Source organism: Mobula birostris, chromosome 4, assembly GCF_030028105.1.
Source record: "Mobula birostris isolate sMobBir1 chromosome 4, sMobBir1.hap1, whole genome shotgun sequence".
NCBI lineage: Eukaryota > Metazoa > Chordata > Chondrichthyes > Myliobatiformes > Myliobatidae > Mobula > Mobula birostris.
The window spans coordinates 52849925-52867332 of record NC_092373.1 but is presented as its reverse complement, the minus strand read 5'-3'; the positions used below and the strand labels follow the sequence as shown (position 1 = coordinate 52867332).

Sequence of the window (17408 nt, the reverse complement as noted above, 5' to 3'; positions counted from 1 at the left end):
TCACAGAGTCAGAATGTCAGAAATCCAAACAAACCCTGCTGTGTTATTCTTGCATTATGGTGACAAACACTACACCCCAGTGTTATACTATTTCCCCAGGGCACCAATAAATCTTAATCCACAAGTTTGTGTTTGATGGATTTTCTTGTGATATAGCCTAACGTCGGTGGTGGGGAAACTGCTGGAGTCAGTTATGAAAGATGTGATAACAGCACATTTGGAAAGCGGTGAAATCATCGGACAAAGTCAGCATGGATTTGTGAAAGGAAAATCATGTCTGACGAATCTCATTGAATTTTTTGAGGATGTAACTAGTAGAGTGGATAGGGGAGAACCAGTGGATGTGGTATATTTGGATTTTCAAAAGGCTTTTGACACGGTCCGACACAGGAGATTTTGCAAACTTAAAGCACACGGTATTGGGGGTAAGGTGTTGATGTGGATGGAGAATTGGTTAACAGACAGGAAGCAAAGAGTGGGAATAAACGGGACCTTTTCAGAATGGCAGGCGGTGACTAGTGGGGTATTGCAAGGCTCAGTGCTGGGACCCCAGTTGTTTACAATATATATTAATGACTTGGATGAGGGAATTAAATGCAGCATCTCCAAGTTTGCGGATGACACGAAGCTGGGTGGCAGTGTTAGCTGTGAGGAGGATGCTAAGAGGATGCAGAGTGACTTGGATAGGTTGGGTGAGTGGGCAAATTCATGGCAGATGCAATTTAATGTGGATAAATGTGGATAAATGTGAAGCTATCCACTTTGGTGGCAAAAATAGGGAAACAGATTATTATCTGAATGGTGGCCGATTAGGAAAAGGGGAGGTGCAACGAGACCTGGGTGTCATTATACACCAGTCATTGAAAGTGGGCATGCAGGTACAGCAGGCGGTGAAAAAGGCGAATGGTATGCTGGCATTTATAGCGAGAGGATTCGAGTACAGGAGCAGGGAGGTACTACTGCAGTTGTACAAGGCCTTGGTGAGACCACACCTGGAGTATTGTGTGCAGTTTTGGTCCCCTAATCTGAGGAAAGACATCCTTGCCATAGAGGGAGTACAAAGAAGGTTCACCAGATTGATTCCTGGGATGGCAGGACTTTCATATGAAGAAAGATTGGATGAACTGGGCTTGTACTCGTTGGAATTTAGAAGATTGAGGGGGATATGATTGAAACGTATAAAATCCTAAAGGGATTGGACAGGCTAGATGCAGGAAGATTGTTCCCGATGTTGGGGAAGTCCAGAACAAGGGGTCACAGTTTGAGGATAAAGGGGAAGCCTTTTAGGACCGAGATTAGGAAAAACTTCGTCACACAGAGAGTGGTGAATCTGTGGAATTCTCTGCCACAGGAAGCAGTTGAGGCCAGTTCATTGGCTATATTTAAGAGGGAGTTAGATATGGCCCTTGTGGCTACGGGGGTCAGGGGGTATGGAGGGAAGGCTGGGGCGAGGTTCTGAGTTGGATGATCAGCCATGATCATAATAAATGGCGGTGCAGGCTCGAAGGGCCGAATGGCCTACTCCTGCACCTATTTTCTATGTTTCTATGTTTCTATAGTGTGCAAAAGGATATGGAACAGCTATGGAGGAATTCAGTTAATGTACTCATCAGTCATAATCTATCTGATTTTTAGACAGTATTGAATGGCAAGACGGCCTTTCACTTTTATATACTTGAACTCTCCCTTGAACTACAAAACAAGGACACCCTCAACTAATTTAACTAAGTGATCTAATGTGACCTAGCCCTCACAAATCAATGAAGTTCTCTATGATTAAATTATAATTGACTGTATCATAGAGTCATACAACACAGAAAGAGGCCTCCAGTCCAACACCTGACCAATTATGTCTTTGGCTAGTTAGTTTTTAATGAAAATTTCTAGTATCTTTTCTAGAGTGGATGCCAGTGAACCTGTCTGTGGATGGTAGAAACGAGTTTTCTGTTTCCTTTACTAAGCCAGGCAAAATGAGTAGTGTTAAGCATCCCAAGGATATTTGAATACTTGGAATGGAAACTTTCAGATTAGGTGGTATTGGCAGAAATCTGGGACCAAGCAGTTTGCCAACAAATGTGGGGGAATGGTGTGTGGGATGCAGATTCCTATATATTGTTTCATTTAATTATATAGTAGGTTAATTGGCATCTTGGGATTTTTGGCACCATATGTAGAGTTTAACAACAAACATGCTCCACTGTTATTTTCAGATTAATAGAACGGTTCGACATGCCAGAGGTTTTTTTGCATTTTGAACACATTCCAGAAATTTAATACAAATCTCTTTTAAGTAATATTTGTTCACAGTTTAACTCTATTCATGGTTTTTAAGGCTATTGTTCTTATTTTGATTTTTTAAAAATCTTTTCTCATTTAGGGTAAATTTGTAAAGCATTTTATTATTTTCAGTTATTTTTAAAAAATATAACACTGAAAGTAACACCCAGATATATAACAAAACTAATGTGTTGTTAAGTTATCTTAAAAAAATTAGTGAGCTGGGTTGTAACTGTTAGGAGGGCAGATCAGCAGAATTGTGGTCCTGGCGCATGGATCTGCCATCAGATCTTGCCAGCAGCAACCTTAGTCCATTCCCTGGCTAGGATTCACAATAATCCATAAAGAGAGCTTTATGCATAAAATAATCCGTTAGCTGCACCTTGCTATCCCCAAATTGAAGAGGTGTTTCTAATCCAGAGGTCAACCCAACAAGCAGGATATACAAACTAAGGAGAGTGAAGATTTATTGCCAAACAAATGGGGAACTCAAGGTGACACTGTTTTATGGAGCCCAACGAACATCTGCTGCTCCTGGCTCAGCAAGGACAATTTTCCCCAATCTTGTCAAGGATTTTATTGCTTCTTGCTTGGTATAATTGGCTGGAAGATGTATAATATCAGACTCTGAAATGTATACATGCTAAGAGTCTCATTCAGTTCAGGTACTGAAATGATCTAAACAAGCCTTTTTGTAGTTATAGCAGGAATGTAGCCTTGAGTTCAATTTGGTTTTTTGAAATGTTCTGTTTTCATCATCCATTAATCAAAAATGTGCAAATATAAGAATGTTTTAAAAAGTAAACACTGTGTACACTGGAAATGTGAAATTAAAGTGGGAGATTGGGTAATTGTCAGTAGGTCAGATGGTCTTTGTGGAGTGTAACACAATTAATGGGAAGATCTGGGCAATGGCTGAACAATACATTAGAAGTGCCTTATCCAGCCTGCAATGTGCCGGTAATTGAAATAATACTGGCTATTCAAGGGGGTTTTAATAAATAAAAGGATAGAACTACTTATTCTCTGCTTAAGTACTTTTATTGCTGCTTAGAGATTACAGTAATCTTAATGTTATAATAATCCAACTATCTCAATCTAGCCCAATGTTTGAAAATAATCTAATTTCAGATGGATGATTAGTTATTTTCTTAAACTGCACTGCATTCCTCTTGAACATCCTTTTCTACCATTTCTACTTTCAAACATTTCTATTTTGATTTGATGCACAATGTATTAGAACTTAAGTCATGCACTGATGTAATTTCACAGGTTCTAGCAGAACATCTGCTATGAGAAATGCAAAAGGTCCATTTATTGAAAAAGAGGACATGGAATGAAAGAAGAAATGAGTAACTATTTTAGAAGAACCAGCTGTTGGCATAAAATCACCAGTATGATAACAAATTATTTTTGCATATTCATACAGTGAAATGTGAAATACATTTTACATGAAGTTTTATCAAAAGAGCAAACTATGGATCAGAATAACTTTCTTGAAACAACATCTTCAGGGAAGTTGTTTCACAGTTGTTCATTTGATATAATTGTCTTCACTAATAGAGATAGAGTCAGAAATGAGGCAAACAGGAACACCCAGAGGGAGACCCCAATTTTGTTTGGTCCACATTGTCCCAATATAAGAGAAAGAACTGGAATAGTTGACACAATGCTGTTGCAGAATACTTTCAAATCCCTTACTCACTCTTCCTTCAGTTAGTCCTGACGAAGGGTCTCGGCCTGAAACGTCGACTGCACCTCTTCCTACAGATGCTGCCTGGCCTGCTGCGTTCACCAGCAACTTTGATGTGTGTTGCTTGAATTTCCAGCATCTGCAGAATTCCTGTTGTTTGCAGAATAGTTTCTGTCAGTATTCTGTCAAAGTTATAGTAGGATGCTGACAGATCTTTGAGGAATTTTGACTCCTTTATCTTAGTTTTATATCTTACCATATATTAAACATTATTTAGAGATCCTCTGCTTGGTGATGGAATCACCTTAATAACCTGTGCCATTCATGCATCATTAAAAGGTTGAAATGAAGTCCTCCCACAGATCTTCAAAGGTCAAGCAGAAAATTGTGCTGTAGGTTACGGGATTCATTCTTAATGCTGCTGGGGATTTGGCAGATAATAACTTAGTTAATGGAAGAATATAAATCTCCTCAGCATTTACACCTGTGCTGCAGCTTTTGATTTGAACGTGTATGGTATTTCAAAATTTTTTAAAATCTAAAAATTGTTGTGTGCTGTGCACTTACAGTGGAGGTGACAAAAAAGGTACCCCTGCTTTGGTTGACATTTGTAATATTTTTTAAAAAGGCTCAGTATATATAGCGTATTCAGTTAAAACTTGTTTCCAGGGGATTGCAATATTGATCTGAAAGTGAGCCTTAACATGAGAATGTCAGTGATTTAATTTGGCAGAATGAAAGGTATGGGTGAATATTTAATTTAACTTCATTAATTTAAATTCATTCTTTGCCCATCAATATAAGGAAACCGAGCACGAGATGCTAACTAGTTACCTAGTATTGTACAGCTGACAAAATAATGGATGGACTGGTATAAAGCCAATTTGAATATATGTGCCATTTGTGACTTTTATAAAGGGATTTGAGAAATTATTTAACCAGCAAAACTGAAGCAAAGTATTGGGATCTGTCAAAATGCATCCATGGATCCTGTAGTTAAGAGGTGCTCAGTAGATTATATCTTACTGTTCAACCAAAAGTGAATCTGGACTTGAGAATTGGATGCAATCTGTTCTGCAGTTTGGAAAATAACATTTTGGCCACTGGAAGAAGGCAGTTAAGAGCTTCCTGTGATTGACTTTCCCATTGGCAGATAACAGGAAGATCCTTCTACAGTGTGTTTTTGCAATGGAGTTGCCGCATTTTACGAAGATAATCACAAGTATTGTCCAAAGCTATTTGCCATGTCTTCCACTTACCAATAAGACTTATTTTATGGTTGAAGATCCTTTCTGCCAAGTTCTAGAACTTAGTCAAGGATACCACCTGCTTCTCATGCCTCATCTTTCAGTTTACATTTTGTTAACTTCTTAGTTTGTCAGGATGAAGATGTAACTGGACCAGATAGTTTGATGTGGAATATTATCAAGGGTGCTTATTGTCAATGACAGAGTGGCGTTAGAGTCATAGCATCAGTTATAGAGTCATGGAGTAATATGGCACAGATGCAGGCCATTCAGCCCAACTAGTCCATGCCAGTCATGGTCCCACGCAGCTAGTCCCAATTTCAGCTTATAACCCTCTAAGCACTGTTCCTCTTCGAAGTGTGCTGACTGGCTTTCTGATCTTCATATGTTCACCTCCATTATTGACTTCCTGCAAAGTGGGTATTGAGTGCTTGTATTGTAGATAGTTTGACAATACTGAAAAATCTATTTGTGTCATAGTTGTCAACAAGATGTTGGACTTCCTGCTCTCTTTCCACCTACCATATGTGCTTTAGTCATGGAATTTCTGTTGAACCTTGGCCATCAGGACCCAGAGCTATTTATTTTTATGTGGGACATGATGGAACATCCAAACCAGGAATGCCTTGTGTTTGCAGTTAACTAGCTCCAGGTTCCTTGGACCATGCTCATTAAATCATCCCTGCCGGTTTCTGGTGGAGAAGCCAAGAGTCTCCTCACAGGTTCTAATTCTCGTTCCAATGCTACAGATGCTTACCAATCTCACCTTGTCAGAGGATAGCATCTTTTCCAGTCCCTGCAGTCTGACAATGAACATAAATGTCACTATGTTTCAACGCCAAGATAAATATGGGGAGGAGTATTGCGGCTTTTTATAAATTGTGAGGTATACTTTTCAAATTAGGCTTCTGCAGAAATTCATCTCTGTCTTATTTTTGCTACTTAAGCATAACCTTAATGGATTCACAGAAGATGCAATATTGGTGTAGAGTGGTATCAAACTATGTTGTGTCATCTGCCATTGATTGTTGCCCGTTATTGCTGCAGTGATGAACCTTAACTCCAGCAGACATACCACTGGAGTGAGGTTTATTCACAGTACAAAGGGGAAAATGTTCAACATATGTCACTTCAACATCGGAATCAAGGTCACCCAACTTCAGTTATTAAGCTGTAAGATAAAAATAATACTTGCTTATGCACATGCTTTGGAGTTAAACTCTATCACTGTTAAATCTTTCACCAAAGCATGTGAGAGAACAAGCTAGCCTCTACAAGAGTCTTCCCATAACCCTAGAGAGCCAGGTGAAGGGCCTCAAACTGAAATGTGAGCGTCCATTTTCTACCATAGATGATGCCTGACCTCCTGAGTTTTTCCACTGGTTTAGTTTAGAACTATATATGGCTGCTGAAAGGTAGTCAAAAGCATTATCTAAGAAAGGATTTTTTTCTTTAATAGTCCCTTCTTATGATATGATTTTTATTCACAAGACCACTAGCTATTGCATTAGCAGTTGACCCGAAGCTGCTTGGATGTTGAGGGTGGACAGAGTTAGGAGTGCAAATGTCCTTCTTTAAAATAAATTGATGGTGTATGTAGCATTCAGCTTGCTTCATCGTAACTGTTCCAGATGGCAGAATTTTAAATTGAGGTTTACTTAATTAACTAATTTAAACTTCACAGATACCCTCATGGGAGTTAAACTCACATTACCAAGTCTAGGCCTTTGGAACAGCAGCACTATAACAAAACTACTTTGCTGATATATTTATAACATGGAGGATGAAGCAAAAACTGCAAGTGCCCACCGTTGCCTCCCATAACAGTTAGGAAAGAGTATGTCAACTGACTTTAGTTGACTAGGTGGGAGGTAAGTACAACTGGCGTCCAAAAGTTCTGGGCAAATTTATTATAAGTGACTAAAACAAGTTGCTCCTTTAAATCATTGTTGAGCAAGGTCATGTTAAGATATCAGTGGTGACATCCTTGCTGCAAAGAGAGGGCTAGGGTTTCACAAAATCTGCTCCAGCTTCCCCATCTCAGATGCTGTTTGATCTGTCTCAGCTTAAGGTGTTGATCTTCATAGTTGTAAGCATCTATAAATTATCAAGGCTTAGCCATCTGTTGTCTGCCTGCTCCTCAATGGTAAGTTCTCTTCAAGTACAGTGCAAATAGGTACATATACAGTACCTGCATTGCAAGAACTTCCACTTCCTGTAAAAGGTTGTTCTGCTGTGCATGATGAATGGAGAAAGCACCAAGTTCATCATGACACAAAACAAAATGAAGAGGAGCCGATTCTGAGTGTATGAATGAACTCACAAAAGATATGCTATGAGGACTTCCTCATTCACTGTAGGCAAATATGGAATGCAGAGAAAGAAATGTAATATAAAAGGGAAAGAAACCATGATAATGAGTTGAGCAGAAAAAATGGAATAAATATTATGTGAGTTGAGATTTTAATGAAATGTACATTGTGCATTTTCAAAGATGCAACAGTTGGCATGCTTACCTTTGGAGGCCAAGGCATTTTGAGTATAAGACACAAGAGGTTCTGCAGATGCTGGAAATATAGAGTAACCCACACACAAAATTCTACAGGAACTCAACAGGTCAGTCAGCATCTACGGAAAGGAATAAAGACCCAAAGTTTTGGGCTGAGACTTTTCACTAGTTACTGATGAAGGGTCTCTACCCAAAACATTGGCTCTTTATTCCTTTCCATAGATGCTGACTGACCTGCAGAGTTCCTGAAGCATTTTGTGTACTTTATATTTGCAGCATCTGCAGAACCTCTTCTGTCCAATTCTCAAAAAAATAAGTAAATGAACAAATAATGTTCACAGAGCTCAGTCCTCAGTCCATTGCTTTTCATGGTAAAAATTTATCTCATTCACTAATGTCCTTAAGATGAAAAAAAATTCCATTATTATAGTAACACACATAAAAGTTGCTGGTGAATGCAGCAGGCCAGGCAGCATCTCTAGGAAGAGCTGCAGTCGACGTTTCATCAGGACAAAGGGTCTCGGCCTGAAACATCGACTGCACCTCTTCCTAGAGATGCTGCCTGGCCTGCTGCGTTCACCAGCAACTTTTATGTGTGTTGCTTGAATTTCCAGCATCTGCAGAATTCCTGTCGTTTCCATTATTATAGTGTCTGGCTTATGAATAATTCCAGGCCTGCATGGTGTGGTTAATGTTTAAATACTGTCTGAAGTGGCCAAGCAAACTCTTCAGTTACTACTAGATTCAAACAGAGAGGAAGTGAAACTAGAAACTAGCACATCCTCTTTCATAACATCGACATGTTCAAGCACATCAGCTTGTTTTACAAATGTCAAGGCCTGTCTCACTGGTGAATACTGAAGCAAAGTATTATTAAGGTCCTTCCCTACCTCTTCCAGCCTTCGGTACATGTTTCCTCTGCTATCCTGGATTGGTCCTACCCTCACTCTGGCTATCCTCTTGTATGTCACATACAGTGCCTTTAAAAAATATTCCCCCCCCCACCCCCGGAAGTTTTCATGTTTTATTGTTTTACAATATTGAATCACAGTGGTTTTAATTTAGCTTTAGAAAAGGTCTCTTTTGTGTCAATGTGAAAACAGATCTCTACAAAGTGATCTAACTTAATTACAAATATAAAATGCAAAATAATTGTCACATCAAATCATCACTGGTTCAGCCAATTGGTTTTAGAAGCCACATAATTAGCAAAATGGAGATCTGTTTTTGGAGACCTGTGTGTAGTCAAGGTTTTTCAGTTGATTGTATAAAAAGAGAACTGCACATAGGGAAAAGATTTGTTTCCCAGCAAGACAATGACCCCAATCATAAAGCTACACACGAATAGCTTAAGAGCAACAAAGTTAATGTCCTGGAGTGGCCAAGCCAGAATCCAGATGACAATCCAGTTGAGAATTTGTGGCTGGACTTGAAAAAGGCTGTTCCCTCTGGATCCTCATGCAATCTGACAGAGCTTGAGCAGTTTTGTAAAGAAGAATGGGGGAAAACTGCAGTGCCCGGATGTGCAAGGCTAATAGAGACCTATCCACACAGACTCAAGGCTGTAATTGCTGCCAAAGGTGCACCTACTAAATATTGATTTGAAGGGGGTGAGTAATTATGCAATCAATTATTTTGTGTTTAGTAAGTGTAATAAATTTAGACCAATTTGTAGAAATTTGTTTTCACTTTACTCAGGAAACTGGCATAGCGTATATGGAAAGAAGGGAAACAAGCAGTAGTGTCATGGAACATACAGAAGTTAAAAGAGGAGGAGGTGCCTGCTGCCTTACAGCGAATAAAGGTAGATAAAACCCCCCAGGCCTGATATGATATTTCCTCGGACCTTGGGAGAGACTAGTGTAGAAATTGCAGGGGCCCTGGCAGAAATATTTAAAATATCCTTAGCCACGGGCGCAGTGCCGGCGGATTGGAGGGTAGCTCATGTTGTTCCGTTGTTTAAAAAAGGCTCCAAAAGTAAACCAGGTAATTACAGGCCGGTGAGCCTGACATCAGTAGTAGGGAAATTATTGGAAGGTGTTCTGAGAGTCTTTGGACAGCCAAGGGCTGATTAAGGATAGTCAGCATGGTTTTGTGTGTGGTAGATTGTGTTTAACGAATCTTGTAGAATTTTTTGAGGAGGTTACCAAGAAAGTAGATGAAGGAAAGGCTGTGGATGTTGCCTACATGGACTTCAGTAAGGCCTTTGACAAGGTCCCACATAGGAGGTTAGTTCAGAAGGTTCAGACACAAGGTATCCATGGAGAGGTTGTAAACTGGTTTCGAAATTGGCTGTGTGGGAGAAGACAGAGAGTGGTAGTGGATGATGACTTCTCAGACTGGAGGCCTGTGACTAGTGGTGTGCCTCAGGGATCTGTGCGGGGACCATTGTTGTTTGTTGTCTATATCAGTGATCTAGATGATAATGTGGTAAATTGGATCAGCAAGTTTGCTGATGACACTAAGATTGGAGGTGTTGTGGACAGCAAGGAAGGCTTTCAAAGCTTGCAGAGGGATTCGGACCAACTGGAAAAATGGGCCAGAAAATGGCAGATGGAATTTAGTGTAGACAAGTGTGAGGTGTTGCATTTTGGAAGGACAAATCAAAGTAGGACATACACAGTAAATGGTAGGGCACTGAGGAGTGCAGAGGAACAAAGGGGTCTGGGAGTTCAGATATATAATTCCCTGGAAGTGGTGTCACAGGTAGACAGGATTGTAAAGAAGGCTTTTGGCATGCTGGCATTCATAAATCAAAGTATTGAGTATAGGAATTGGGATGAAATGGTGAGGTTGTATAAGACATTGGTGAGGCCAAATTTGGAATATTGTGCGCAATTCTGGTCACCTAACTATAGGAAGGATATCAGTAAGATTGAAAGAGTGCAGAGAAGATTTACTAGGATGTTGCCGGGTCTTTAGGAGTTGAGTACAGGGAAAGATTGAACAGGTTAGGACTTTATTCCTTGCAGCGTAGAAGAATGAGGGGGGGATTTGATGGAGGTTTACAAAATTATGAGGGGTATAGACAGAGTAAATGCGAGTAGGCTCTTTCCACTTAGATTAGGAAAGATAAATACGAGAGGACATGGCTTTAGGGTGAAAGGGGAAAGGTTTAGGGGGAACTTCTTCACTCAGAGTGTGGTGGGAGTGTGGAACGAGCTGCCATCTGACGTGGTAAATGCGGGCTCACTCTTAGGTTTTAAGAAAAAATTGGATAGATACATGGATGGGAGAGGTCTGGAGGGTTATGGACTGGGTGCAGGTCAATGGGACTAGCAGAATAAAGTTTCGGCACAGACTAGAAGGGCTGAATGGCCTGTTTTCTGTGCTGTAGTGTTCTATGGTTCTTTGACACAAAAGAGTCTTTTCTGTTGATCAGTGTCTAAAAAAGCCAAATTAAATCCTTTGTGATCTAATGTTGTAAAACAATAAAACATTAAAAACTTCAAAGGGGGATGGGTGAAATCTTTTTGTAGACATTGTAGGTGTAGAACACCTTGGGGTTTTCCTTAATCCTATTCACCAAGGCCTTCTTATGCTCCATCTGTCCCTCCTACATCTGTTCTTAAGCTCCTTCTTGGCTGCTTTGTAACTCTCCAGAGTTCTGTCTGATCTCTGCTTCCTTAAACTTGTGAGCTTCTTTCTTCCTCCTGTCTAGATGTTACACATCTCTTGTCAACCATTGTTCCTTCACTGTATCATCCTTTTCCTGCCTCAAGGAGACAAACCTATCGAGAAACCCCAGCAAGTAGTCCCTAAAGAACCTCTACATTTCTGTTGCGCATGTCCCCAGTTTATGGTCCCCAGTTCCTGCCTGATAGCATCATAATTCCCCCTCCCCCAATTAAATACATACCCATACTGTCTGCTCATATCCAGCACTTTGTGTGTGTTGGTCAGGGCTTCTTCCTCTTCTTGTAAAGATTAATGGCGGTTGGCATACCAACATAAGGCGCAACCTCCGAGTTGGAGTGTGGAGCAAAGATACAGGAAGTATACCTATTAAATTCCCCCTCAAACAAAAAATTAAATAAAATCAAAAAGGCTGATGCTTTTCAGAAACTCAAATACACATTATAATGTGAGAACCTAATGAACTTTCCATGTTAAATTCTGCCAGCCCCAAAGATCTCAGTTTAGCAATTAGATGCTCCCTTTGCACCTCATGGGATCTGCATTCAAAAATAGATGCTGCACTATTTCTTGTCAAGTACACTCACTAAGGATGCCAGTATCATGCATATTAATTCTGAACAGGGAATTATTTAACCAAGAATGTTCAATACATAAACATGTACGTCTAACTTCTTCTCTCCTTTTACATCCATCTCCCAATTGAGTTCCCACCATCTTCTGAAATTTTATAATTGGCATCCTTTCTTTTCCTTAGCCCAGCTATGTTGCCACCAGTGTCTGAATGGACATTTTAATTATGGCTTTCATCTCCCCCTTATGTAAAGGCACCACTACATGTATATCCTTAATTTTAGGTGATTGTCTAGGTGATCTGCCACTTTGTTTGCTTCAACACTAACATGTGGGGGAACCCATATGAAATATATCCTCAGTCTTTGACCCTGCAGCATCAACAGATGTTGGCCAATCTCAAGAAGAACGTCTGGCTTCCAATTAGAAGTACCTCCTTTAATTGATGTCAAGACCAAGAACAAATCAGAGCACCAAAGTACATAATCAGGGTGTACTTCTTCAAACTATTCCAAGGCTAAAATGGTAACAATCATCTCAGACATGAATACTGATACTTTGTTTGATAATCTTTTTTTAATAATCACCTGAATCTTTGAAGTATAAACAAAGACACACCTGTACAGCCTGTTACTGGATCTTTTGAACCATCTGTGTAGATATGTATGAGTCCATAATCTCTGCCTTGCACATATTGCCAAACTTCCTGTGCCACTGATATACAACCTTGATCTTTTCCTGAAGGCCTAAATCAACTACAGGCAAAGAGAAAAGCCTGCAAGAGTGACAGAAAGGGGTACACTGGGACCAAATTCCACATTAAACAACCCAAGATTTTGTGCTCATTCATTTCCTATTCACCCAAATTTGAAGACCATACGAATTTAATCCTCCCATCACTCTACTAATGTTGCCAATAAACCAATGCTAACTGTAACCTGCATAGATGTGAAGTTATTTCACCCATTTCTACCAGTAATGCTGAAATTGGGGATGGTTTAATAGCACCACAATCTCAATGCTTCAGCTTGAACTTTATCGTGGGGCGTTAAGACTGCTGGTGAGACTGACCCATAAGCAACACATCCATGATCAAAGACAGAGCTGATTAAAGCAATATGCATTTTTTAAGTGACCACCTACTTGCACCCAATCACACCCAACTAAGAACCTGAGCATGTTAAGCGATTTTTTTTTACACTTCTCTAGAATTTTATTCACACGCTGTTCTGCCAACCACCATTAACCTTTACAAGAAGAAGAAGAAGAAACCCTGATCGAAACACACAACGTAGAAACAGAAGAAAAACATACAGCACAATACAGGCCCTTCGGCCAACAAAGCTGTGCCGAACACGTCCCTACCTTAGAATTACCTAGACTTTGCCCATAGGAGCGTGCTATTCACATGTGTTCACCCTGTGTCCAGCCACATACCTAGGAACTTTACCACTGACTCTTGTTTAAGATATTTACCATATAACTTCAGATCAATAGAGGGTGTAATGTTCCTTTTAGAAAAATAAGTAACTTGAATCTGTGCAACAGAAAATTTTCAACCCCCACTGATATTCCCATTCCTCAAGTTCATTAATAGATGCCTACATTTTCCTAACAATTTAATTTATATTCTTGCCACTCTCCTGCACTGCACCTTAATCAGCATATAATGATTTGGAAATGTCTGAGCCAACATTTGCAAAATCAATTAATCATAATATTCAAAAGAAGTGGGCTGCACACACTCCCCTGTGGAGTCCCATTCTCTATCTCATATCCCTTAGAGAATGTTGTTCCCACCCTAACTTGTATCTCCCTATCACATCTTGAATCTAATTGAACTTTCTAGCACGTATTCCCATCTTTTCCATTTCAAGCAGCAATCACTGTGTCCATAACATATCATAGACATTTTTCTACATCCCAAGAAAACTGCTACCACAGATTCTTTATTAGCTTGGACCTTACTTGACACTGAGATTCCAAACTTAACACTGAGTCCGTCGTCATTCTCCCTTTACGAAATCCAGATTGGAACACAGCTAATTTTCCACAATATTCCACAAAGTAACAAAGCCTTGTTATAACCATTAAGCAGATTTCCTTGTGTTTGCATTTTTAAATAACTATTCATTCCATTACTGTACTTACATATGAAGTTTGCAAAATAGGTCTATAACTAGAAGCATCTGATTGATCCTTACCAGGTTTCAGTATGGGGATAACAATTGCTGATTTTCAGGAAGCAGGAAGACATACTTCAACCCATATTGTACTGAAGAATTTCAAAACCAACATAAGTTTCAAATCCGATAACATATTATAACAATATAAATTTTCCGAGATGATGTCTGACCAGCCCCATTAATAGTCCTTTTAAATTCAGACAGTGTAAGCTCAATATCCAAGCAGGAACTGGAACAATCTTTTTTCTCAGCAATCTGCCAAAACTGTTTCCCTGTAAAACCTCTCTTCTTTACATTGATATATAGTTTTGCTAATAATGCTGCTCCTTCAGAGTCAGTAACTGCAACCTTCTCCCCACCATACAAAACTGGTAATACATCAATTTTTCTAACTTCCCACATTTTCTGTATCATAACCCAACTTCCCTTCCTGAATCTCTTTCCCAATGCTGTCACAGTATGTTCTCCAATTCATTTTCTTTGCCCTTTTCACTACTTTTCTAACTACAGCTTGAGGTCTTTTATATGGTATGAAAGATGAATAGGAGTAACAGCACCAAATTTTTCTAAAGGCTTTTTTCCTCACTTTCACAACTCTTTCACATTTATCTGTCCAACAGGGAACATCTTTCCTTTTATTATCTCCCAGTGATGTGGGAATTAATTCCTTTGCTATTGAATTGGGTACAGAGCACAAGGTATTATTACTCAACTTAATATCCTCTAAAACTAAATGATCAGGAAATCTATTTTCACATAAATCATTGAATACATTCCAATTTGCCTTTTTAAAATTCCATCTGGAATTCCATCTCAGAACCTTTCCACTGATACACATCTACTCCCATTTCCCAATGGGTACATGATCAGTCCCTGCTGTTGAATGGTTATACACTTCCCAGTTACACACCCTTGCTATATCCTCAGATTCCAGCACTCCTTTTGTTATCTCCCAGTGTTGTTAAATAGATTTATCCTTCTACTCCTACCATCATGCACACTATTTTTCTTCCAGGAAGGCTTCCACCACCATCCCTGTTATGTTCTGTAACTCCAAAACATAAAGACTAAAACATGAGAGTCTAGGAGAATGGGTCTTAGTTTATTCTTTTAGTGAGACGAGCACGTATCCTGTGGTGGCGTGGTGATGTGTGCCATTTACGTTCCTTTACAGATAACCTACAATGTATTATGTAAGCAAAGCATGCTGAATCAAACAATATATTTACAATATTACTCAAATATTACTGAAATATTAAAAGCACAATAGTCCTATTCACATTTGTGTCATTACAACCCCACATAGTACTATGATTACAGTATTAAAATCTCCCATTTTCACCCAGTTTCCAATATATCAGGTGTTAACCTTTCATAAGGGTTATAAACATTTATTATCTGTTCTTTACTATTCTTTCCCCACATTTCAACCACAATTGAGTCATAAGCAACCCCAATGTCCAAACCCTATGTGCTATCTATTTTTGACAAAGGTCCTCCTCCTCTGTTACCCATTTTCCAATCGCATCTTCTATCAACATAACCTTGTATCTTGAAACTTAGACAGGATTTCAACCAGATTTCCTGTACACATATAGCATCAGGAGCATTTGGTAGATCTTCAATAAATTCCTTAAACGCTTGACAATTAGCTAACAGGCTTCTATCTTTCCATTGTAAGATTAGGAAAAACCATTAACAACCCTACTTTGAAGTCTGAACATTATATACTCCTTGTACATCATTAATAACTTCTAGGGTTGTCTTTTATCTCTATATATTTTACTGAAGCCTTTAATTTCATTTTAATTTTTTCTGACATACTTTTAGTTTCTGCTGTACAATTTACCACATTACTATGAAAGTAACAAACTTAGTTTATCAACCAGCAGAGGATCCTTTATAATATAATCATGCATTTTACACACTGTCTTTAAACTATCAATTCTCAATATTAATAAGTACCATTGACACTGTCTTCTGTACTTTAAGCAGAGCCTCTGCAATGTAATACGTGCATTTCCACCCGAACACACTGAACGTCCATAGCTTTTTTTACAGGACAGCCTGCATATGCAGAACTATGTTCTCCTCCGCACCTGCTACAATTTGGCCTAACACCTTCTTCACAATTGCCATAAACATGTTCTCCATCACATAAACCACACCACTTATGTACAACTGCTACATGACCAAATTTCTGACACCAAGGGGGCAACACATAGACTTGAACTGTATAACTCGGATAACCTAAATTAACCCTATCTGGCAACTTTTTTCCATCAAATTCAATCAACGTTGATAACCTATCTGTTCTAACTCCACCATGAAACCCTTTTAAACATTTAACATCCACAATTTCCCCCTAACTGTATTATTTTTAACTTGGTCCATGGATATATTTAGATGCACTCCAGAGATTACTCCCCAAAACCACTGTCATTCAATTTAATTGTTTGGTGTTACATTCCTTCTTCCCACAACTTTTAACCCTAAAGCTTTCTCACATTACTTATTGTCTTTAATAAGTGCCCCATTTCTTAAAGGTATTGCTCCCACAATACATCCTAATGCTTTTTTCAAATCTTTAGTTAGTCTAATTAGATTGCTATCAGAAACAGGATCACATTCAAACCAAAACAAAACCTTCAACTCTTCCTTCTTTCTTTTATTTAAATCCTGTCTACTGCCTTCATCACTGGAAGATAGGCCACTACAATCGTCAATCAGCCTCTTATTTTTCTGTTTTCCAGAAACCTGCCATTCACCTTCCTCTATACAACTACTGTCACCCAATACCACCTCCCGTATGCTACCTCCATCTCCATCACTTCCTGCTATCTGTACTCCATTTCCTGCCTGAGAGAAAACTCCCAACAGCAGGCCCAGTCATGTGCTCGAATCCCAATCAGCTTCACCACATCCTTCCTGCATTCAGAGCAGCTCACATACCCTGCTCCGTGTAAGAGCAGGAACTTTTGAAAAAGCAAGTCTAATTGAACAGTTAATTGGAGGGTACTTCATTCAATAAAAGGAAGGTAAGGTTAAGCAGAATGTTCTTCTGAAGCTGAAATTGTGGGATTGTGGAGTTGAGGCCTTTTCTTGACACTTTGATGAAGGGGCACTGGTAAGGTTTTACTTTGCCATTCAACCATAGTACCTGATACAGTGTAGGCAGGATGACAGTTAATTAGTGAAATGCTCCAGCAAAATATGGAAAGTCAGGGGATCTCACAGTCTCCCTGATGACCATATCTCTGGGAAGTCCACCCAGATTCAGCTGCTGT

The 17408-nt window shown here is 39.3% G+C and overlaps 1 protein-coding gene across 7 annotated transcripts in view; it reads left to right on the top strand.

Moving 5' to 3' along the window:
• nlgn1 (neuroligin 1) overlaps positions 1-17408 on the top strand; it is a 544310-nt gene that overhangs the window by 312939 nt on the left and 213963 nt on the right. The gene's annotated exons all lie outside the window — the stretch shown is intronic.